General features: G+C 48.9%; 1 long non-coding RNA gene across 1 annotated transcript; it reads right to left on the minus strand.

Annotated features, from left to right (window-relative positions):
* Positions 1–17,331: 17,331 nt before the first annotated feature.
* Positions 17,332–21,513, minus strand: LOC141571851 (uncharacterized). Its single transcript, XR_012496908.1, has 3 exons — positions 21,082–21,513; positions 19,182–19,910; positions 17,332–17,636 (listed from the first exon to the last, which is right to left on the minus strand). It is a non-coding gene; the product is annotated as an uncharacterized LOC141571851 (long non-coding RNA).
* Between the last annotated feature and the right edge of the window lie 1,533 nt (positions 21,514–23,046).

Here is a 23,046-nt window from a genome sequence, read left to right on the forward strand (position 1 = left end):
TCTCCCTCTTTGGGTAGACTCAGGACATCTCATCTCTCGTGGGAGCAAGCAGAGTGAGCCTGGTCTCCTGCCCCAAGGCTGGCTCCTGGCAAGACAATGCAAGGTGTTGGCACAGAGACTGCAGACTGGCCACCCCCAGGCTGACTCTGGCCCACACACATGTTTTAATATAGCCCAGCCATCAAACAAGTGTGTCATTAAAAAATTGGAAGGTTTCCCATGGGAACCTAGATTTCCAGATTTTAAAAAAAAGAAAGAAAGATGTGGCAACACTGGGCCCTGGTTCGGACAGCTGCGTCAGTGACATTTGAGGTGGCCCCTCGGCCGTGTCTGCAGCACTCCGAGGCCTCGCCCTGGCCAGTGGGTGGCAGTGCAGAATAGGGTATGGCGTCCTGGGTGGCGGCACGGAAGGCTGGCCATCCTCGTCCTCACACCCAGTCTGCAGCTTTCCCCCAGGCGAGGAATGCTGGGGGGGGTTCCTGGATTTTTAAAAACAGCTCTGAGGTCTGATTACCATACAATTAAGTGCACATACTTAAATTGTGCAATTTGACAAATTTTGATATACCTGTAGCCTGTGAAACTATTACTGCAAGGTCACAAGCAGAGCCCGAAAGGTTCCTCCTGCCCCTCCCCACCCCTCACAAATGTGTCTGCCTTCTCTAGGAATTTTGTCTGTCTACTTTCACTCACCACAATTATTTTTAGATGCATCCATGTGGTTGCTTGTATAGCAGTTCACTCCTGTTTATTGCCCAATACTATTCCTGTGTGTGGTGAACCACCATGTGTCTACCTGTCACCTGTCAGTGGCCATCTGAGTTGTTTCCAGTTCGGGGCGATTGCAAACAAAGCTGCTCTGAACATTCATAGACGAGTCTTTGTGCGGGTGTCTGCTTTCCTTCTCTGGAGGAAACAGCCAGGACTAGGATAGCTGGATCTTATGGTGGGTGATGTCTCACCGTTTCAGAAACTGCCACACAGTTTTACAAAGTGGACGCCATTGTCACCAACAGCGTGTGAGCGTTCCAGCTCCCCACATCCTTGCCGATGCGTGGCATATTAAGTCTTTAATTTTAGACATTTTAATCGGTGGCATATAGTTGCATTGCCTTGCAGTTTTAATTTGTAATTCTCTAATGACTAACGGTTTCAGCACCTTTTTGTGTGCTAGTTTGCCACCCATAAGTCCTCATTGGTGAAATGTCCAAATTCTTTGCCCATTTTTGAAAGCTGACTTGTTGGCTTTCTCATTACAGAGATGTGGGAGTTCTTCTTATATTCTGGACACAAGTCCTTTATCAGACAAGTGATTTGCAGGTATTCTGGTCTGCCGCCAGCCTGTCAACACAGCGTTCACATCTTTTGTTTTCTGTTTCTCATGGATTACTGTTTTTCATTGTCTGTTATCCGACATCTTGAAAACCATTGTCATATATTTTGTCTGGTTTTTGTTGTTGTTGTTTTTGGTTTTTTTAGTTGTTTAAGCCAGGGGAATAATTTAGTCCTTGTTACTCCATCTTGGAAGCATATAGGTCTCCATGGTTGATTTTAACTAGGCAACTAGATTGCTGAGGAGACGGTTCCAGGTGCAAACAACAGTCCTGTTTGTCATGGAAGCTTCCTGTGCCTCCAGTAGGACCCCCTCCTGCTCCATCTCCAGTCACTGCCTCCTTGAAGTTCAATTTCAGTGTCTCAGAGATGTCAGTGTTCCAGATTCAGAAATGAACCCACATAATAGCTAACGATAGCTTGTCGCGTCCAGCACGATGAGGGTTGTGGAGACAGAGAAGGGCGGCGCAGGATTAAGAAAAGACAGCAGCCATGAATAGAGTGCCAGGGCGGGGCCAAGGGGCTGCAGCCTCAAGGACTGACCTCCGAATCCGGCTTTCGCGTAGTTTTTATTGGTAAACTTCTAAAGAGGTAATGATTGTTAATCTTAAGATCTGTGTGTTAGTAGCCTGCTGGCTGTCTCTCTGAAAGTTCCCATTGTGTTCCAGCTTGTACTTTGCCTTCACACACGCACATCTCCAAGGAATCCATTGAAGGGGAGGGACCGATATCATTCCATCGGGTCTCAGTTTGCTGAGACTTCCCCTCAAAGGAGCTTTTCCAATATCTCTCCATCGGGCCTCAGTTTGCTGAGGCACTTCCTTGTGAAATCCTGGGAAGAGCGCGGGAGAACAAACTGTTTGGCAGCTGTAAGGCAACATTAGCTAATGCTGGTTTGGCTTGATTCTACGCCTTTCTCAGAATTTTCACACGTATAACTCACAGACCCTCCAACATCCCCAAGATGCAGGTACTTCTATAATCTTTATTTTCATTTGAGAAGACTGAGCCTCACAGAGGCTAAGTAACATGGCCAATGGTACATGGCAACCCCAGGCCCGCCCCTTCCTAGCTGTGTAACCTTGAATGCATTCCTCATGGACCTCTGCACCCTCAGCTGCAACAGAGAGATAATAATAACGGTACGTGCATCACGGCACTGTGAGGACATGGCTACTTCAGTGTCTGGCTCATAGTAGGTGCTCAGGAAATGCTGATTATATTATTACTGCGAGATTAAACCCGTTAGGTGGACTGTCGGCCTAAGACGTTGTTCACACTGTCTGTTTCAAGGAGCCCTGCTGAGCCTTGTGACCTTGAGCAAGTCACCTTTCTTCTGGATATCAGAAATACCTTCTGTTTGCCCCTTTTCACTCCCGTTTCATCCTCATGCTCCTGAGGGCTCAGACCCCACCCCCAGTCCAGAGCTCAGCCCACACTCCTCCCCGTCGTCTGAGACCCATGCTCCCGTGCCTTGACCTGCCCTTTGACAGTAGCTTCTGCCCAGGGTTCCTGCTCACCACATGTATTCCCAGGCTCATGCCCCACTGGCAGAGCTCCAGTCCCAGACTTGTTTGCTGCCCAGCCCCTGGCACCCAGCAGTGGCTTTTATAACAACTTTGTGGAACGACTCAGAGGGTGCATAGGCTCTGAGAAGTCAGGCCCTCCTGCCATCACTCGGGTTCAGCCCTCAGGTGCTCTGGGCCCATCTCCCTGAGGACACTTCCCCTGTCGTCAGAGCACTTGGCTTAGCGTAGCCCGAGGCAGGGACCCCACGCTCCCTCCCGTGGGCATAGGAGTGCCCAGACGGCACTCAGTAGGTAGGGCATGCTGCAGGGGTCAGAATGCAACTGGGTCACAGAAAGCACACACCTCGCTTCAGCCCTGGGGAAGAGTCACTCGGGCATGCAAGCAGGGTACCCGGGCAGACTGACAAGTGCCCCAACGATCCAGGTGTTCCCGGTAACATGGCTGGGAGACTGGCTCTGGGCTGTCTAGTCCAGAAAGAGGTTGTTAAGGAGAAGTGCCAGGTATACAAAGGACTTTGACCAAGGTCTGCCCTTTGGTGAGGGTGGTGCGGGGAAGGAAACCCAGTTACAGGAAGGAGAACACAGTGGCTTGGTAGCTACTTACCCAGAAGCCTGCACACCCTCCTCACCCTCCTCTGGCCCCTGTCTTGACCTCCACCAGGAGCTGCAGCATTGGCCGTGGACACAAAAGTGCGCTGAGAGCGGGAGGCGGTGGAGTTTCTCTTCTGCCCCACTCCCCAGCTCCCCTGGGTGGGAAATGCCCTCATCTCAGGGAGGTGTCCACCCCAGCAATGCTGGTGGCTGCAGGGCAGGAGGGTCTCTCAGGAGGAGAAGGCTGTGCTATCTGCTGTCTGCCAGCCCTCCCCGCGCAGGTGGCCCTGGCCAGACGTCCAGTTTACCTGGGGCAGGTTTCTAAAGAGCAGGTTTGTAGTACAAGGTAGGACCAAACAGGTCCCAATAACACTTCACACCTTTGGCTGTTGGTGACTGGCCCCCAGTGATGGGCTAAGTTGGGGCCAATGTCAGCTGCCCTGTTCCCAGCCTGTAGGTGGCCCAGTTGCCCGAGTTTCAGTTGAGTGTGGGGTGGGAGGACGCCAGGAAGGGGTCAGTGGGCATCTAGTACTGGAGAATCGTCCTTGCTTCAATCTGGCATCAGAGATCCCCCAGGGACCAGAGGGTGGGTGCAGCCACCTACCTACGTGAGTAAGAAGCCTGGACGTCTCCTGCTATGACAGGCAGGGAGTGAGCTTGGGCCTCGGGCAGCTGGGCAAGGACTAGTATTCCTGGAGGGGGCTGGCCCCTCCCTTTTCCTCTCTGCCCCCTTCCCTACCCTCCCACCATCATGAGCAGGGGTCACAGATTCTTCATGATGGGGTGTGGATGGGGTGAGCTTACGCTGGGCACGGATTTGTGGGGCAGGAGTGTGTGGAGAATGGTTCCAGGGCATGCATCAACATAGGCTGTAAGTTTACGTGCACGAGGGAGCACAGGAGAGCTACCAACCCTCAGGTGTTTGTGAGATTAGAGCCCATTTACTGCACCTACTCACTCATTTCATCATGCATTCGTTCATCCATCCATTTGTTCATTCATCCATCCACGCATTTGTCAGACATCCATGCATTCATTCAGCCATCTGTGCCTTGGTTCATGCCATCTCATAGTGGACAGTTATGGAGTGTCATGCAAATCTCTGCAGAAGCCCAGTGATTTGGGGCTTTCAAGCCCAGTGGGAGACTCTTCACCTGTGTTGAGGTTTTTCCTGCAGGCCCCCCCTAAGAGCTCAATCTCCCCCTTATTGGAGATGTCCCCAGCAAGCTCCCCCTAAGAGCTCTGCCCCCTCCTCTTCCCATACCTTATCAGAGATGACTCCTACAGGCACCATAGTTAGAGGCCTCCCTGTCAAAACAAAGTTGAGGGATCACAGCTGCTAGGGACGGATATCCCTGGCACCCCGGCCAGACTTCCCCCCCTCAACCCGGAGGCCTAAGCATATAAAAGTAAAACCCCTGACCCTAGTCAGTGCTCAGTTCTTTGGGAAATATCCCACTGGGCCCACTAGTGTAATAATGCTGAGTTCTCCTTGCCCTCTGGGTGCCGTTTGTGTCTCTCGGTCCTCGCCGATATTCTGCAACACCTGGACTTCGCTCTCCTCCCCTCATCCCAACCAAGGGCATCAGGGCTAGGTCCCTCATCCACCCAGGTGAGAACATCATACCTGGCAGTCCTAGGGACTCACACCTGGGGAGGAGCCCCCAAAGAGGTAGCTACACCTGTGAGTCACCTGGCGGGCCTCAGAACATACCCATGCAGACCCTGCCCAGAATCAGGGCCATACTTTCCAGGAGGCATACTTCAAGGAGCACTGCTCTAGGGAAAGCAGGTGGAGGGGCTGGAAGCTGGGCCTCCGTTCTGACTTGGCACCCTGCCCGAGGGACCTCTGAGGCCCTCCTAGTCACATGGCTTGGCTTCCAGACCCTCCTCCTCCTCATTAGGTATGCAACCTGGACTGCCAATCGGGAATGAAACCCATGCACGCTCACACACATCCACACACACTTACTGCCCTCACACACTCACATGTGCTCACATACTCACACAATGAGCACATACACTCACATGGTCACACACACACTCACATAACCTCTCTCACACACACATATTAACTAGCTTCCCCCCAGCTTTATTGAAATATAATTGGCATATAACATTGTGTAAGTTTAAGATTACAATATGATGACTTGATACTCCTGTACATTGTGAAACGTTTACCACATTAGGTTAGTTAACACCTCCTTTAACATAATTACTTGCTGTTGTTGCTGTTATGGTGATGTGGACGGGAAAGGGGCCACATGCGAAACCTGACAAGCTCAGGAGACTGAAAATAACCACATAGGATGGCGTGAACATAAAAATTCCTAAGGTGGGCCATGGCGGGAAGTCACATCCTTGGCCTGTAGCGTCCCTGACAAAGGTCAATCTTTACCTTAAGTGAGCCTGTCTGTCATCTTTTTGCATCTAAGATAACATATCCTTGGAATGTAAGAGTAATTACTTTTTCCGGACCCCCCAGGGGGTACAACCCACCAGAGCAGGAAACTACAAAATCCCTCACTGTTATCTTGTTTCCCAAATACCATCTCTTTGTGCTGTAAAATGCTATTAGCTATCCTATACCCACCAATGTAAAAGACCTGTGTGTTTTGCTTTTGATCCAATCCTAGAGATTTCCCCGCTTTGCTTTCTCCCATCCCCTTAATCTACAACCAGTGGATTTCATGTAACCCTCCTCCTTTGATTCTAATTGTACAAATAAATTGCAAAATGCCCATCTTCCGGAGCATTTTATCAATCCGTTGAGACTTTGCTTCCTGGCAATTGTCAGTTTGGCTCAAATAAACTCTTACAAGCTTTCTCTTAGGCTGGATGTTTTTTCATTGACAGTGAGGACATTAAAGCTGAATTCTCACAGCAACTTTCAAGCATACAATACAGGATTGTTAAGTCTAGTCACCAAGCTGTACCTTACGTTCTGGGACTGACTCACCTGATAAGTGACAGTGTGCAACCTGTGACCAGTCTCCTCATTCCCCTCTCTCCCCAGCCTCTGGCAACACCACTCTACTCTCTGCTTCTGTGAGTTCCATGTTTTCAGATTCCACAGGTAAGCGAGATCACACAGTATTTGTCTTTCTCTGACTTATCTCACTCAGCATAACGCCCTCAAGCTCCATCCACTTTGTCGCAAATGGCCCCTTTACCATCACAAGGAAGCCCCACTCTGCCCCTCTGGTTCCCAAACCTCAGCCAGTGAGACTGTAATGGTGACTCTCTATCTTCTATTTTTTGAAATTTAAACCTCTGATATAATTTGATTAGGTGGTGGTATGGCTTGGGACATTTTTTTTTTAGTTTCAGGTGTACAAAATAATGTAATAGTTAGACATTTATCATTTATATCCCTCACACAGTGATAACCCGCCTGCTCCCATCTGCTACCCCTCTGACATCACATACTGGCTTGGGGACTTTTTGAAAGTTCTTTTTTTTTCCCGTTCTTTGCTTCCCTCCCCTCCCACCAAGACTTGAAGACTCTGTTTACTGTGCATTTACTATGCACACCAATTTCAATGGTTCTGTTTACTTTGGACCAGTGTGCACACCTGGCCCAGTAACTTGGGAGGGGTTTATGCATCTATACGGGGTTCACTCCTGACCCTGGGGCAGACCAGCCTCTAGGAAGCGCTTTTTCCTGAGGTTGCCTGACCGGCCAGTTTCTCCTTCCTTTGTTCTGTCCTCCTTGCAAGTCTCTAAAACCTTTGGCGGACCTTTTGCACGGTAGCAATAGCAGAGCAAAGGCCTAGGCACTTGGAGGAGGGCTGAGAAGCCTCTGGGCAGGCACGGACACTCCTCAGAAGCACCTGACAGTGCCCCCACCACCTGCTCGGCCTGTGCAGATCTCTTCCCAGGCCCTGTCCTCCCAGACCCCTCAGGAGGAAGCCACCTGAACCTGCCCCCTCACACAGCCCTAGGCCCACACCTGCATGCTACCAGCCCTCGTCTGAGACCTGCTTTCTGTGCGCTCACGCAGTCCCCACCCTGGTGCAGCCCGGGAGATGTTCCGAGGTGTCTGGCAGGGCACAACTGCCCATTTGCCTGCCACATGCCCACCCAGAATTTGCTTTCTGTTCTGGGCTAAATTGTGTACCTCCCGAAATTCACAGTTGAATTCCTAGCCCCCAATACTTCAGAATGTGACTGTATTTGGGGATGGGGCCTCTAAAGCAGTAATTAAGGTAAAATGAGATTACTCGGGAGGTCCCTGATCCAGTATGACTGGTGTCCTTGTAAGAAGAGGAGATTAGGACACACGCACACAGAGGAGAAACCACGTGAGGACCTCTAGGTACAAGCTAAGGAGAGAGGTTCGGAGGAAACCAACCCTGCTGACATCTTGATCTTGGACTTGTAGCCTCCAGAATTGTGGACGCTACATTTCTGTTGTTTGTCCCCAGCCGTGGTGTTTGTCCTGGCGACCTTAGCAAGCTAACACCGCCTCCCAGGTGCAGGCAGACGACGGGCATATGACTGCTGCTGGCCATCACGTCAGCCCCGGCCCTGTGGTGCTCCGGCTCCTCCTCACTCGGTCACCGTGACGTAGCAGGACCCCTGTGTCCTTGTCCCGGGCCTGGGACGCTCACAGTCCCATAGCACTCGGTGAGCTGTGGCAGTGGAGGCAAAGCAGAGGAGATACCATGCTCTCCGCCCCAGGCCCCCTACATGGGAGGGACAGGCACATCCAGAAACACCAGCCATTCTCCACCAGCTGCACAGTAGAATCATCTGGAACACTCTTTAAAAATACCTCAGTCTGGGCCCAACTCCAGCCCAATTATGTTAGAATGACTTGGGTGGTGACGGGGCACAGGGAGTCTTTGAAATTCTTCAGTTCATTCTAGCGTGCCACTAGGAGGAGAACAGAGCTGTAATGGAACATGGTAAGTGCTGGTTCCTCTGGGAGAGGGATGACCCATGTCCCACCCCAGAGATCACAGGAAAGCTTTCTGTCCTGAAGACGTGTCAGGCGGCTACAGCCAACACACCCAGGCCATTCACTGATGAACTGACCCCTGTCACCCCCTCCTGAGAACCCCAACAGATGTCTCCGTGCAGCACCCCCACTCTGGCTGCTTTCATGGTCTGTCTCCTGCTGATGATTGGATGTGGGAATACCGTAAAAAATGAGGCAAGTGACTGCAAAAGATGCCAGAAATTGGAAATCCTGCAAAAGATGTCAGAAACTCACAAAATGGATGAGAGTGATATGCAACAATGCAACGAAGTCATTGACAAACAAGGGTCTGTTACAGTTAGAAAAACTAATCATGGGAGAGGAGAAAATCATCGACAAGATGGTGGCATCACCAGTGCTTTTAGAGACACTTATTTAAATACCAAGGGATTGTGCAAGACCTTTGGGGAGACAGATAAAATGACTAAATATTTACAGTATCGTTGTGAAAGTGAAATGGAAATAGTGTGCTAGGTCACATACAAGTTCATTGAAGGAAGATTGCTAAAACACAATTCCTTGACTCATTCTTTGTGTCTAGTACATTATTCAAGTGTAACCTAAGTTGACTAAATACTAAAGACTCATTGTCGTGTTTTGGTCCTCTCTTTCACGCTCAAAGCCCTGCGGTGAATGCCTTCCCACATGCTGCCCAGAACCCCTCACGCAGGAAGCACGTGTTCCTCCAGCTGCTGGAAGAGGGGAGCCCTTGGCTCTGATGTCCCGTCTCCTCTACTCACTAAAACTGCGGAGCTCTGCTTGGAATCCCCCTCCACCACATTTTGGAAATTGCCTCTGGGCAGAAAACTGGGGGCGGTGTAGACTTGCTTCCTTTCTCTCCTGCACTGTGTGTTGCCTAGTGTCTGCCAAGAGCTGTTTGATGTATTCTGTTCAGTTTTCTGACTGTTTAAGGCAAGTTGCACGGCATTTACTTGTTCACAGGTAAAGGAAGAGGTCGGCAGGGGACGTTATTTTCCCTACATGCCCTTCTATTGTCTTTGATTTTTTGTTGTTTACAATAATTGTGTATCAGTTTTATAATTTAAACAAAATAAAGTGTCTCTATTAAAATCTTTTTCTGAAAGTGTCCATTGAGTTGGATCAGAACGTCCTTATGTACTTATGACAAAGGACTCCACTCAAGGGGACAGGTGTGACATGGGAGGGTTTCCTCCTGGCATAGAGTAGAACACTCTTTTGGGTGGAGAGGCAGAATTTTGGGGTTCAAACCCCAGCTGTGTTTTGTAAAGGCATGGTGGCCAAGGCCCAGTGGCAGAGCCCCTCTGAGCCCTCCCCTTGGCCCTGGGGTCAGCTCTGAGTGTAGATACCCCACCCTGTGGATACCCCATCATTGGTCGGGCTGCTCCCTGTCCCCAGCCACATGATGAGAAGGGAGCTGTTCTCCAGTGGCATTCCCCAGTACCTTTCTTCCTTTAAAAAATATATTCTGTATCAAAGCACCATCTGAGCTGCCCTCCATGCTATGGGAGAAAGGCACCTGCCAGTAGGGGAGGTGCCAGGGAGGGTCCCCACAGCCTTTAACCCCTGGCAGCCCGCTGGTCACAGCCTCTAGGTCAGGGTGGGACACAGGGCCTGCACCCCAGCCCCTGGCTACTGGTCCTCCCAGTGAGGACCTGCCTGGCCGAGGTGCTTCTGCCCAGCTACCGGGCAGGCACAGCAGGGACCATGGCCAGGTGGGCAGGAGTCCTTCCCCCACACCAGGAATCAAGGAACGTGGCCTGGACGCAAAAAACCCTGCTGCCTCCTCCCGCCAGCTGAAGTCAGCACCACCGTCCGAGTGGTGGACAATCGTACCCAGACTATAAGGCAAACGGAACAAAAAGGGTGTGCGGTGACAGCGAGGCCTCTCTCCCACCCCATCCCAACGCACTTCCATCCACACAGAGCAGCAAACACCCTTTCTGACCTTTGTAAGCCTTACAGATGAAAGCTACTTCATTTAGAGTTCTCATTCTCATTTCTCTTGAGAGGAGTTGACTATTGATCACCACGTGACCCTGCAATTCCACTCTGGGCACAGATCCAAAAGTACTGAAAGCAGAGACTGAACAGAAATGTGTGCCTGTGTTCACAGCAGCACTACCTACCCCAAAGGTGGAGACAGCCCAAGTGTCATTCACAGCTGAATGGTAGGTACATACAATGGAATATTAATGGGCCTTAAAAAGGAAGGCAAGTCTGACGCAGGGTACAACATCAGGGCGCTGACAGTCCCTCGTTCAGAATGCCGGTGTGAGTGTCACATGCATCCAGTGCTAGGACAGCAGGGACCAATTTGAAGCATCCTTCTGCAATGTGCTTGTTCCAATCAACACTGACTTTTGGAGGTCTGTCCAGGCTTGTTCATTGTGTGACCACAGCACCATGCCGCCACTCTCTCCTCGAACACTGTGGTGGTCGCATTCCCCCAGGGGCAAATGCCCGGACACAAGTAGACATCACAGCATTTGTTGGGGACATGCCTCTGAAGGATAAAGGGGAGTGAGCTGGAGACGGAGGGGAGAACCTTGAGATGTGATGCAGGCCTGATGCCTGTGAAAGGTGAGGGGAAGGAAGGAAGGCTGGATGGCGGGTTCTGGGCCTATGGGACAGCTCAAAGGAAGGTGTGGCCCGGCTGGTGAGGCATCCTCAAGCCAAAGGCATGGGTACAGGCAGCCCCTCCCGCAGGAGTGGCCTGCCCTAGCACCCACCATGTCAGGCAAAGGCTGGGAGCAGCTGTGGGAAACTGGGTGTGGGCCACCCACACCCCCATGGCAGAGGGCTGAGCAGGGTGTTTCTGTGGCAAACCCAGGCATTTGGTTTGTTTCACATTGACCTTGATTGGTTTTACCCCAGGCAGAGCGGTGACGTGGACCCACCCTGCCGAGCGGGCTGCATCCTTGGGGAGCTGACAAAACCCGATTTCTGAGCCTTATAAATTCACTGAGGTAACAAGGCCAATTTCAGGTCTCTCTGGAGTCAACCCCCAATTCCTCCTCTAAAAGGACACACAGTCCCGACACAACCGTGTGGCTGGAACAGCACGTGTGCTACATAGGTGTGGGGCCCTTGACCACAGTGGTGTACTTCCTCACAAATATTAGAAAAGGACTTTACCCAAAGGTCTGCTTTCCCCATTAGCCAAGGGTCGCGTCCTCTTCAGCTTCCACTAGGGGAAGGAAAGTGACCATCTATCCTCTCCAATATAGTTGGGTTCTTCCTTTCAGGGAGCTCAGGGCCCCTGGGGAGTCAACCCCAGGACCACGCCCACTTTGAGGGGATGAATAAGGAGCCAAAATGTATTTGACCCTCTCTTCGGCCAGCAGGACCCCAGAAGAGCAGAGACAGAAAGGGTCCTGGAGAGGAAGCCAGAAAGATGGCTGGGGCCCAGGAGGGAGTCTGGGAAGGGTTCTCGCTGTCAGCCCTTCCATCGCAATCACTGTTTGTGTCCAAATTGACCCCTTTCTGCTGGGAACTTTGGGAGGCATGGGGAGAGGTGGTACCTACAGGGTGATCTGCGTTCATGTCAAACCACAGATGGCACAGCCCGAGGCAGCAGAGTCCATGGCTTGGATTCAGGGCATCCCAATCTAGTCCCGGCAACACCACGGACTGCTGGGTGGCCTTGGGCAAGTCAGTCTCTGGGCTTCAGTTTTCCCAGCTGTAAAATTGGACTACTACCATCTGCTGAGGCCCACCCACTTCACGCAGACCTGTGTGAGAGGGACAAGCCGGCTATACCCCAGGATCAGAGTCACCACCTCCAGGCTCATGAGGGGAACCCCTCCCTCATCCTCCTTCAAAGGAAAGGGTGAGGGGAGCGGGACAGCTGGCACACAGGACCAGATCTGGTGTGCAGTTCCTTGGAGGCTGGATGGAGCCTCCTTCTCTTCACAGTGCCCTCCCAACTCCCCTGCCTTGGCTGTGAACTTTTTCCAAGTGGAATTTCCTGAACAGCTCATCAGCAGACAGGAGGCCTTTGAACACGCTGCTGGGGTGTGTGTGTGGGGGAGGGAGGTGTGTGTGTGCTGGGGGACACAGTGGACCTGGTCCCCTGGGGAAGGGCTGTTATTCCCCACACCCCAGGAGACTAACAAGAAGGCTCATCTGAAAGCCACCTGGACAAAGGGACTTTCTGCAGTCTCCAGGAAAGCCCCACAGCACATTCTGGCCTCAGCCCAGGACGCTTCCTGCTTAAGCAGCGGCTGGCCTCAGTTACCCTTTTACTTTCCTTTCACTGTGTTTATCCTCCCTCTGCTGTGATCCAGTGACCTCTCAGCTCCACAACCTGTAAATCTTGGACTTCTAGGAAAGTGAAACCTAGCCTGGCCTGTTCTTCCCCTTCAGGTGCCTTAGAAGCAAAACACATGTGCTGGGGTATGTGTGGGGGTGGGGCAGACCAACTGACCTATGGCCTCCTGACAGACTAGCCGTCCTGCGGCCACCCCACAGCCAGCCCCAGCTTCTCTCCCCGTGGGCTCCTCTGTGGCCTCCTGCTCCGGCCAGGGTGACCTCCTCATTGCTCCCAACGCGTCCTGCCTTGTCCATTTGAGCATGTGCTGTGCCCACGATGCAGACACCCGTTTTTCCCCCAGCCGGTGCCCTGTAAGACCAGTGCAAGTGTCACTTCCTCTTCACTCTTCCTGCTCCCGGGCCAACGCTACCTTCTTCTTCTTCTCCCACTAGCACTTCTTTATTTGTCCATTTGGGCTGTTTTTTTGGCATAATTAAAAAATTCAGATATAACCTGCATACCACAGTATCCATCCCTTTAAAGTGTGCAGTTTTATGGTTTGTGGCACAGTCACAAAGTTGCGTAACTCAACATAATCAATTTTAGAACATTTTCCTCACCCCCCTCAAAAGAAACCCCACACCCCTTAATTGTCACTCCCCATTCCTCCCTCTCCCCAGCTCCTGACACCCACGCACCTAGTTTCTGTCTCTGTGGATCTGCCTTTTCTGGGCATTTCATATGAATGGAATCAGATATTGTGTGACCTTTAGATGCTGGCTTCTTTCTCTCAGCATGTTTCAAGTTTCATCCACATTGTCGCATGAGTCAGCACTGCGTTCCCTTTTTCAAGGTCAAATAATAGCCCACTGTGTGGATGGAGCACATTTTATGTATCCATTCCTCAGCTGACGGGCACTTGGGCTGTTTTCCACTTTGGGGCTATCGTGAATAATTCTGCTGTGAACATTCGTGCACAAATTTTTATATGGACATATGTCTTCAGTTCTCTTGGGTATCTACCTAGGAGTGAGATTGCATACATTTTTGAAGAACTACCAGACTGTTTTCCAAAGCAACAATTTTTTTTGACCGATATAGAAACTCACTCTTTGTTAAAAAAAAAAAAAAAAAGAGTTCAACAATTGCAGTGAAATTTAAATTTCCTCTCAATTATATCTCCTCCATCCAAGGACGTTTCCTCAAGGTAACCTCTCTTATCCATCCAGATTCTTGACTAATAAGCATTTACACACACACACACACACACACACACACACACACACACTTTTATATATTTCTACATCTTTGAGATTTACTAGATATCACATTCTGTATGTCAGAAATATAGTGATAACTTATTCTTTGTAACCAAGGCACAGAGTCCAACATACAGGTAACCCTAGTTGATATGACCCTTTACCTATTGGTGAATATATCAGGTGTGCTCCTAAGGTTTCTTGTGACAAATGTCGCTGCCAGGAGCATCCTTGCACACGAGCTCACTCACACACTTCCTCCATTTGTTTTAATCTCGTAACCCCCCCATCCCACGTGTGTGAGCGACTTTCTAGAGTAGGTACTGCTGGGGCAATAACAGGGTCTGAGTCCTTTACATTTTACTAGAGACATCTGCCGTTTATTTTGCTCAATCAGTTTCTCTTCTGCTGGTATCTCATTGCTGCCTTGATTTGTATTTCCCAGACCTTGCTGAAGGAGGTCATCTGTCCACGTGTATATTGGCCATGTGGGCTAATTTCCCCGAGTGTGAGCTTAGCCATTTTCCTGGGGAGCAACCTGTGCTTTGGTTATTGACTATAGAAGTGAGCGCTTTAGACGTTTGGGCATCACCCAATCTAAAAATCCATTCTCTATCATACATGTTGGAAAACTCTATTTCCTGTCTACTGACTTGACTTTTAGCTTTATTTATGGTATCTTTTGGCATACAGAAACTTTTAAAAAATTTGTATGTAATCCAATGGGTCAGTCTCCCTTTCTAGGCGTTTGGTTGTTGTATCTTATTGTAAAAAGCCATCATTACTCTGAGGTCCAATATTCTCCTTTTTTTTTTTTAAAGATTTTTTTGGGGAAGGAGAACAGGACTTTATTGGGGAACAGTGTGTACTTCTAGGATTTTTTTTCCAAGTCAAGTTGTTGTCCTTTCAATCTTAGTTCAGCTTCAAGTTGTTGTCCTTTCAGTCTTAGTTGTGGAGGGCGCAGCTCAGCTCCAGGTCCAGTTGCCGTTGCTAGTTGCAGGGGGCGCAGCCCACCATCCCTTGCGGGAGTCGAATCGGCAACCTTGTGGTTGAGAGGATGTGCTTCAACCAACTGAGCCATCTGGGAGCTCAGTGGCAGCTCAGCTCAAGGTGCCATGTTCAATCTTTAGTTACAGGGGGCGCTGCCAACCATCCCTTGCGGGAGTCGAGGAATTGAACTGGCAACCTTGTGGTTGAGAGCCCACTGGCCCATGTGAGAATCGATCCGGCAGCCTTCGGAGTTAGGAGCTCTAAACACCTGAGCCACTAGGCTGGCCTCCCAATATTTTCCTATTTTGTTTATAATTTTTTGTAGAAATATGAGACTGTTCCTCCAGTATCTACTGCAAAATATCTTGAACTCATCAAATGTGAGTCAAGTACAGAGCATAATCATAAAAAATCATGCTACCAGTGAAATAAAGTAAATTGTATCATCACCCACATTAGACATTTGCTGAGAAAATTATACAAATTATCTGAGACTTAAACTTTAGCTATTGAATGGAAAAGTCAAGTGCTATAATGCTGCAAAGATAACAACTCAAAGGAAACTCAGGCTGCAGTCAAAACCCATGCCACAATTTCCGTGGCTTGGCACAATGCTGCTTCGCTTCTCACCCACATTAGGGTCCAGCAGTGCCCTGTTTCCTGGTCAACGTCACCTTCTCTCTCAAGTTTTGACTGTCCCCTAGAATCTCAGCATCCTCTGAATCCAGAAAGTACCTGGTAGGGAAAGAAGGTGGGGCCTCAGCCCAGAAACAGCACCTATGCTTTCTCTCTCATTCTTTTACCGTGCAAAAGGTCCAGCTGCTCAGTGCACAGGGGCCAAAACTCGAAATGTAACATGGAAAGAAACGCAGGTTTATTCCCAAATGCCAGCATTACGGGAAGACAGTGGACTGCTTGTCACAAAGACTGCCATCTCGCATTTAATACCACCAAAAGGTTTTATGGGCATGCAAGGAGGGGCAGAACAAAGAGGAGGGAAAAGGAGATGTTGGCCAGGCAAAGCCAGGAAAAGAATGCTTCCCAGAGACTGATGAGCCTCAGGGTCAGGAGCAGATCCCATACAGAATAAACAGAACCACTGAAACTGGTGGGGGTGCACAGTAAATGCATAGTAAACAGTCATTAATGTTTGGCGGAAGGAGAACAAAGAAAAGAAAAAAAGGCTTTCAAAAAAGTCACAAGCCAAAACACTGTCAAATCAAATTACATCAGAGGTTTAAATCTCAAAATAGAAGGTATAGAGTTACCATTACAATCTTCCCCCTGGTCTTTTATTCATCTTATTTATTTATTTATTTATTTTAAAGATTTTATTGGGGAAGGGGAACAGGACTTTATTGTGGGACAGTGTGTACTTCCAGGACTTTTTTCCAAGTGAAGTTGTTGTCCTTTCAGTCTTAGTTGTGGAGGGCGCAGCTCAGCTCCAGGTCCAGTCGCTGTTGCTAGTTGCAGGGGGCACAGCCCACCATCCCTTGCGGGAGTCGAAACAGCAACCTTGTGGTTGAGAGGATGCGCTCCAACCAACTGAGCCATCTGGGGGCTCAGCGGCAGCTCAGCTCAAGGTGCCGTGTTCAATCTTAGTTGCAGGGGGCAGAGCCCACCATCCCTTGCAGGACTCGAGGAGTTGAACCGGCAACTTTGTGGTTGAGAGCCCACTGGCCCATGTGGGAATCGAACCGGCAGCCTTCCGAGTTAGGAGCACGGAGCTCTAACCACCTGAGCCACCGGGCTGGCCCCTGTTCATCTTATTTTTTATAAAATCAGTAAAGTTAGATTAGAGAGGAAAAAAACAACTATATTACTCCTTTTATAAACAGATATGGAGACCACTCCTGCTACTTCCTGCTGAGAGTGGGCGTACTCCCTGCCTATCTATGGGCACCGGAGTGCTTCTCTATTCTATTACAGCAGGAGGGGGCTACGAGGAACTGCAAGAGAAAAAAAGCCGGTCTGTTTGGTCAAGTGGGTGCTGGCATGGTGTGGTCATCCTCAGGAGGGGCAAGTGGGAATCGTGACCTTCTGGAGATGAAACTGCTGTGTCTCAGATGAGACAAATCTGATAATGAGACCAAAACACAGGGGCCAAAGATCAGCAGTGCCAGAAAATTGACAAAAAGTTACTTTCTCATTCTCCCCGGGGGAGCCCGGGGAAGCACAGAGCCAAAGGGACTAAAATCATGGTGATGTATTAAATGGGGATCCCATGTGGGGCACATGTAAAGGAAAAGCGAGACCAAAAATAAGGCCCAAGAGAAAGGCATACTGGGCAGCTCCAGCAGTTATCAGTTCGCATTAACCTTGGGAAATCGACTGGTTTGTCTAAAGTGGTGTTACGGATACTAGGACCGGAAAGAACCCAAGCTGCACTCAGAGAGTTAGGAAGGTCAACTTTATTACGCCAGCGGGCTCAGCCGGGATCTTTCCCAAAATACTGAGCCTCTAACAAGGTTTTGAGCAGGTTTTTATGGGTTGGGGACTTCCTGTTGTTGGGGAAGGGGTAGGTGTCTTCTGGTGATTAGCTCGGGGTATGGCTTGGAGGGGGTTATGCAGACGTGGGCTGGGGCTTAGGCTGGGGACTTCTCTCTTCGCTTGGGCCACCATTTTAGGTCAGTTCTCCCATCAGTGGAGCTTAAAGTCTTCAATTGGCTCACAGAAACAGGAGTGACAGTTTTCCTTCTGGGGGAGTCCTGTGGAGGCTTAAATGAACAGGTTTGATTTGAGAGAAGTGAGCCCAGCTGCTGACTCTCTGCAGCTCGACAGCAGTTGGGGTGCTCAGAAGAACTGTAAAGGGTCCCTTCCATTTAGGAGCTAACTTGTCTGCTAGGGACCCCTCTGTCTCTAGGCTTCTAATAATACTTGGTCCCCTGGCTTTCTGGGGCTACAATATGTAGAAAGTTTGGCCTGGAGGAGGTGCCGGTCCCCATATTTCCTGAGTGCCTGCTGGCCTTCTTCCCAAGTTAATAACATAGGAAAGAACAGAATTAAGGTCAGAATCAGAAGCAATGGGCAGTAATTATGAACCGGGGCTTAGAGGTCTCCTGACAAAACTTTTCCAGAATCCTCTTAGAGTCTGATCTGCTTGTTTGACATTTCCTCTAAGGTACAGGCCAATGGTAAGGAAGAGGCTGAGTAAAATGAGCCCAAATCTGGGGGCTCTCTTTATCTTCACAACCAAGCAGGTTTTAGAGGAAACAGGTCCAGAGTGAGTGTTCGAGATAGAATAAATGGCTTCTATATTAATCAGGAAATTAACAGACTTACCTGCCACATCAAGGGTCCACTCCTGTGATGAGAATAGCCTCTTCCTCCTGGGAGGCCGCTGGGAATTTCAGGCCTCTGTCAGTGATCACAGCCATTTGCAGGGAAGGAGTTGGTCCCTGCTACCTTCAGAACAGGGGACAATCCCTCCTCCAGAGCCCTTTTAGTTTGCACAGGGGACACAGATGTTTTGGAGGATTAGGACACGCCTTACTCCAGCGGTCTGGGCTTCCACATCCAAAGCAGTCTCCTTTACCTGGTGTGTCTCTTCTGGGGCTGCCAGTGGCCCTGAGGTGGCTTTGGCCTTGGTCTGTCTATTAACTGCAGCCAAAAGTCTGGCCTGTCTCTGGCCTCCTTTGGTCTCGTTGTTCCTTTTTTCCTTCGTTTTCCCTGTCTCAGTTGTTAAAGACATTTAAACAAATTCCCTGGCCTTCTCTAGGATCTGAGCTGTCTTATCAAGATGCAATAAGTCAGAATTCCTCTAATATCCTGATAGGTTCGGGAAAACATCAGGCGATGCTTCCTTACCCTGGCTTATATTCGGACAGTTAAGAGGCACGTGAACTCTAGCAGTCCTAGGACACGGAAACTTATCTAATTATTAGCAAAACTTAGTTCTTAGATTTAGTAACCAAAGACCTAATTAAGATCATATAAAACATAGAAAATTATCGATGACACACAATCTTTGCTTTTTAGGCAGAAAACTTTTTATATATCAGTAGCAGACCAACAGTCTAACAAACTTTGTCTTACTTGATAGAGAGAGAAAACTTAACTCTAATTTTGCATCAGCTTACTTTTGATATTCAGATGAACTTAATTAATCATATTTAGCTTAACCATATATAAATTCTCTGAAGATTTTTCCTCCAACAAATCTTTTACAACTTTCTCAGTATCTCTCAGTTGTTTTTAAAGAGTAGTTTTAAGTTTTCAGTGGGTGCACAAGTCCATGCAGACTTGCTGGACTTGTGTGTTACCTGTATAAGAGCTTGAATCACTCGAGTGTGGTGAATCCAAGGTGCCCTCCAGCGAGCTTCAGAGCTGTGTGTGTGATGAGCAGCACACCATAGGGACCGGTCCATTTCTCAGCGAGGGGGTTTGCAGGTCCCTGTTCTTCCCATGTCGTAAGCAGCACTTTGTTTCCTGGGTGGAACGGGGGGAGCGGTTCCTCTGGTGAGTGTTGCAACTTTTTGGGTGACTTCAGACAAATGATGGCTCATTGTCATTTCAGATGGAGCGTGGAAGGCCAAACCTTGGTATAATTTCCTTGAGCAAGCATCAGGTCACGTCAACAGCCTTTTCAGTCTGGGTGGGGTTGTGCTTCTGCCCACCCTGAGAAAATATCTACAAAAACTAGAAGGAACTTAAAATTCCTATGAGTTCGAGGCATTTCAGTAAAATCAACCTGCCAATCTTCATAAGGGTATACCCCAACATATTGTACCACCTTTAAGGAGGATTACTTTCAGTTTTTGGAATGTTTTTAGCATACAAGTGGCATCTTTGAAGGATCTGCTAAAGAGTCTTAAACAACTGTGGTCCCTTTAAATGATGCCAAATCAAATCCGTTACTGCATCTCTGCCGCAGTGAGTCCCTTCATGTAGACGTCTGACCATCGGACGCACTAGCCGATGCACACGCGTCTCGTCAGGGAGCCCACCTCAGGGCAGCTGCAGACGCCTGACCACCGCACTGACACCTGAAGCTGAACAGTAATGAACATCAACTACAATTTTATATATATATATATATATGTATATATGTATATATATATATAGTTATAAGAAGTGGAGTACAGCATTAGGAATAGAGACTGGAAATGTAATGGCTGTGTGTGAAGTCAGGGATAGTGGATGGGGGGAGGGGGGCTGTCAATGTGTGAGGGATATAAATGATAAATGTCTAACTATTACATTGTTTTGTGCACCTGAAACTAATAAAAAAAATAGGCAAAGAAATTTAAAACAGAAAAAAAAAAGGGACACACTAAAGCCTCAGGAAGTAATATCATGCCAGGGGCATTAATTTCCACATTGGGGTGGGGGCAGTGTTTGTAAACCCCCATTTTTGAGCATGTTCCTCATCTTTTTCTGAATATTGAGGCTTAAATTCTGATAAATTTATGTGAGGTATTAGCACTCCTAATATTGGGGTGTCTCAAGCAGCTTGTTTTGCTGCTTTATCGGCTGCCTTTTCCCTGGGTGCCCTGAGTGACTCCCTTCTGATGTGCTGGACAATGCATGATGGCACTTAGGTCAGGCATGTTTATAGCTTCCAGGACAGCTAATATTTCTGTCCAATATTTAACCTCCTTGTTTCCTGATGTCAAGGGTCCCCTTTTTTTCCAGGGCAATCATGGGCAATCATAAAGGTATACTCAGAGTCAGTGTATAGTGTAAGGTTTGCGGCGAGATAATGAGACTGAGAGATCAAGCAGGTGACCAAAGTGAGTGCTTTATTCTGCGCCCCGGGCGAGGTTCACTGGTCCGCAGACGGGGGCCGGTGAAGTCATGCCCAGGGCAGAGTGAGGGAGGCATATATGCGATTTTTGGGGTGGAGGTTGGCTGAGTGAGGTGGCAGATGAGCAGGCACCCCCAGCGCAGATCGGGTGTGAGCGGCTGCATCCGGAGCTGTTTATCGCACCAGGGTCTGCTGCTTTTCTGGGAAACGCCAGGGGCCCCAGTTTCTATCATGTGAGGAGGGGTCTGACTTGGCAGAGGGGTATTTTTGGCTCCTGGCCGCTTTGACCATGCCTGCAGCTGACCTAACATATATAATTGCCTGCTTGCCCTGGGATAATTCCAGGGCCCTGGTAAGTGCAATTAGTTCAGCCTTTTGTGAAGAGATGCCCGCAGAAGGGCATGAAATTCTATTACCTTGTCCAGCGTCACCACAGCATACCCAGCTTTTCGCTCTCCATTGTCCATGAAACTGCTCCCATCAGTGTAAAGTTCCATTCAGGCTCTCTCAGTGGTAAGTCAGACAGGTCCAGTCAGCTGGAATAGAGTAAGTCAAGAATTTTCCAGACAGTCATGTGTTAGGCTAGGGTCCGAGCCAGAGGCCGGTAGCAGGGTATCTGGGTTCAAAGTCATGGTGTTTTGCAGTGCTACATTAGGATTGTCTAGTACAATGGCTTGGTACAGGCCCATTCGCCCAGCTGTTAGTCAATACCATCCCTTTTGTTCTAATAAGGGCAGGACTTGGTGTGGTGCAAACACTTTTCTCTGCTTCTTGTAGGATGTCACAGGTTGCTGCCACTGCCCGCAGACAAGGTGGCCACCCTTGTGTTTGAGCAAGCCTTTTGGAGAAGTAAGCTATTGATTGTGGCAAGTCTCCTAGTGTCTGTTCAAGGACTCTTAAGCCTATCCCGTTTTTCATGCACATGTGACTTGAATGGCTTCTGGCGATTGAGTAAACCTAGAGCCAGGACTGATATTAATTTCTCTTTGATTGCGTCAAAAGCCAGTTGGCATTCGACGTCCAGAGTAAGTATTCAGTGTCCAGTCCCTTTAAGGATTCATAAAGAAGCTTAGCTCTCAGGCCAAAGTTTGAAATCCATATGAGACAGAATCCTGCCATACCTAAGAATCCCCGCAGCTGTGTCCTATTTTTAGGGACTTGCAGAGCTGCTATTGCTTGTTTTTGGCCAAATTTTAGGCTCCTAGTGCCTTGCCTTAGTTGAAAACCGAGATGAGTTACTTCCTGTTTGCAGACTTGGGCCTTTTGGGGGACACTTTGTATCCACAACATGCCAGATGATTTAGAAATAAGATAGTGTTGGACTGGCCGGCTTCCAAGGTTGGGCTTGCTATCAGCAAGTCATCTGCATATTGTAACAAGACTCCCTCAGTTAGCTGAAGGGCACATAGGTCCCTTGCCAAGATCTCACTAAAAATGGTCTGAGAGTTTTTAAATCCCTGGGATAGTGAGACAGGTTAGTTAGCACGTTGTTAGGCAGACAGGGAGGTCCCTGGTGGAATAAACAAAGACAGCTGTATCCTAAAACTCCAGGTTTTGAAATCACTCCTTCACTCCAGGACAAAATGTAACATCGCCTTGAGGTTAATCATAAAATTCCTTCTGGCCTGACAAACAGAGCAGATCTGATAGATAAAGAGTGGGTTATTTTGTTAATACCCTCAGGATGGGCAAGCAGAACAAACCTGGTAGACAAATTTCATTAAAAAACGCCAGCTCCCCTTCCCCAAACAGGCAAGGGAAGGTATAAAAGTAAGAGCTTTTGCCTCAGTCACTGGGCACCCCCATTAGGGACCCTCTCCTGCTCCGGAGCTCTGACCCTTTGCTTTCAATAAACTATCCTCCTTTTAAAACTCTTTGCCTCTCCTGGGTCCACGTTTCCATTCTTAGGTCTCATGAGACACGATCCCGGCAGATCCAACATCATTTACATCAATAGCACAGTTCAACAATATTGAAAAGTAACACTTGTTTTAAGGTCCTGCCACTCGAAGGCAAATAATGATTGCACCCGTTCATCAAGTGGGATGCAGAAGAAGGCATCCTTGAGATCTAATGTTGAAAATCATTCAAAATTTCTCAGCACTGCAGGCAACATGCTGTGTGGATTGGGCACCGCAGGGTGGGGGCCTTGAACTATGTTATTGATGGCTCTAAGGTCTTGTACAAATCTATATTCATTCGTGCGCGGCTTCTTAATTGGCACAGTGTGGGTACTATATGGGGGCTGGCATGGCCGAATCAATCTGTGTTTCAGGAGCTTTAGCAGAATTGGCTGTATTCCTTCCAAAGCCTCCTTTTTAGGGGTATTGTTTTTGATGTGGTGCTGTAGCCCCTCCTTTAGCTTTATTTTTCAGGTGTCC

This window comes from Rhinolophus sinicus, linkage group LG05 (assembly GCF_036562045.2).
Source record: "Rhinolophus sinicus isolate RSC01 linkage group LG05, ASM3656204v1, whole genome shotgun sequence".
Taxonomy (NCBI): Eukaryota; Metazoa; Chordata; class Mammalia; order Chiroptera; family Rhinolophidae; genus Rhinolophus; species Rhinolophus sinicus.